The following is a 1,992-nucleotide window of genomic DNA, read 5'->3' on the forward strand; positions in this document are numbered from 1 at the left end:
CTTTCTTTTCTAGAAAGCAGCAAGAGGGTGAAACCCTTCAAGAATTTTCCCTTGCACTAATGGATTGAATAGATCGTTATTTTTGATAGGGAAACATCAGACAGGGAAATGTGACTGCGGGGAAGATGAGACTGTGGAACATGTCATTTTGAATTGTAGTAAATATTCGATACAGATGTAGCAGCATAAATGGTACGTTGCCACTTTAAGATAAATTTCGGCTGCTGCATTTAAGCAGGTACCCATCTGCCACGAAGCTGCTTGCTTCATGACGTCGTATCATTTTGGTTCCTTTGTCTGCTGAACTGTGCTGGGTAAGCGTGGCTGTTTCTTTGTTTGTCAGCGTTTATCTTAGTTATTAATGCAAACTGGTCTGCTCCGTTTAGCCTCTTTTGCTGCTCCTCCAAAACCCGGACTGATCTGTTCGTTTGTTTGCTTGGTGCCGGGAAGGTAAGGGCTAGCGTGGCTAGATAACATCCACCCCATATAAACATATAAACCCCATTTTTTTAGCCTCCTGATGAGTCTTGACTACCATTATACTGGATTTGACACTCGCTGCTGTTTTGCCTAAAAGGAACTGTTTTGAGAGATCTATTTGGACTTTCCCCTGCTGTTGGGAGCATTGATGGCACTCCATCTGGATAAAAGTGCAATATTGTAGTGCTGTCGTGCCATTGTTTTACTCATTGTTTTATTTTTTTGTCTTTCTTTTAGGGACTGAGGCTTCTGTGGTGGCGGTGGTGACCCCTGGTGGCGGTTTCTTGTTTTGTGGGAGCACCTTTCTTTTTTTTGTTTGCCGTGTTTTTGTAGTGTCCAGGGTGATCCTTTTTCGTCACTGGATGCTGCCCCTTTTCTCACCACATCCCCCTCCCACTGGTAAGCCTCAGGTTCCTTTTAAAATTTAAATATTTTACAATCAATTTTATTAAAAATGCATTCACTGTTTTAACCATTTAATTGCAGATTATTGTGACTATTTTTAAACAAAGGAAGAATATTGAAGTTAATAAACTTTTGTAAAACTATTTGAATCTTGTCTCATTTCCAGTAGAACTTACCTGTGTCCTTACTATTCTATTTTCCTGGAGTTATTCCAGGTGGCGTTGTCGGTATCCCATATTAACTTTAACATCCAGCACTTGAATTTCACCCCAAAAAAAGAGAGAAAATCCAACCACCCCTCGCAGGTTGCCACAAATTGGCGTTGCTGGTAGGATCTGCTGTGTAAAGTGAGACTTGATTCTTGTGTGTTTTTGTTGTGTTTTTTTATGTTTGTGTAGTGGTGTTGTATTTTGTTTGTTTTGGAAGAGAATTGTTTTGTGTGTACAGGCAAAACAGCAGCGAGCCCGTTAATTATAAAGTATCCAGGTCATGGAGGAGGAGGAGATCCAAGAAATGCGGGACTTGATTGCCCAATCGAAAGCAGACAACGAACGATTACGACAGGAACAGTCACGCTCTGCCCCAGGTACTTCTACTGCTCCTTCTACTCCCAGCACATCTCAGAGTGCTTTGCCTGCCCCTGGTCCACCTGTGTCAGAGAGGTTGGTGTTTGTGCCTCGTGACAGGAAATGTCCGATGTTCCGGGGAAGATCAGGAATAGGGTAAATGAGTGGTTGGAGGAGGCTGAGGCCTGTATGAGGGCACGCCATTTATCACCTGTTGATCAGGCTTTTTATTTGTATGATCATCTCGAGGGTGAGGCACGAGAGGAACTTAGATACCGTCCTAGTGCTGAACGGACTGATCCAGCTTGCATTATTAGAGTGCTAAAAGAGGTATATGGTTGTACTGATTCCTACGTCTCGTTGCAAGAGGCTTTCTTTTCTAGAAAGCAGCAGGAGGGTGAAACCCTTCAAGAATTTTCCCTTGCACTAATGGGATTAATGGAGAGGGTTAAAGTTTCTGCACCCACTAGCATGGTTAATGCTGCTGTATTGTTGAGGGATCAGTTTGTGGAGCATGTTTTAGATGGTCCACTGCGGCGTG

At 43.0% G+C, this 1,992-nt stretch overlaps 1 long non-coding RNA gene across 1 annotated transcript in view; it reads left to right on the top strand.

The window, feature by feature from the left end:
- Positions 1-340: 340 nt before the first annotated feature.
- LOC107104457 overlaps positions 341-1,992 on the top strand; it is a 7,983-nt gene continuing 6,331 nt past the window's right edge. Inside the window, exons 1-3 of the long non-coding RNA XR_001482257.1 lie at positions 341-450; positions 718-879; positions 1,284-1,471. This is a non-coding gene — a long non-coding RNA (uncharacterized LOC107104457). The remainder of the gene's footprint in view (positions 451-717; positions 880-1,283; positions 1,472-1,992) is intronic.

This window comes from Cyprinodon variegatus, unplaced genomic scaffold, assembly GCF_000732505.1.
Source record: "Cyprinodon variegatus isolate N-32 unplaced genomic scaffold, C_variegatus-1.0 Scaffold1751, whole genome shotgun sequence".
NCBI classification, from domain to species: domain Eukaryota; kingdom Metazoa; phylum Chordata; class Actinopteri; order Cyprinodontiformes; family Cyprinodontidae; genus Cyprinodon; species Cyprinodon variegatus.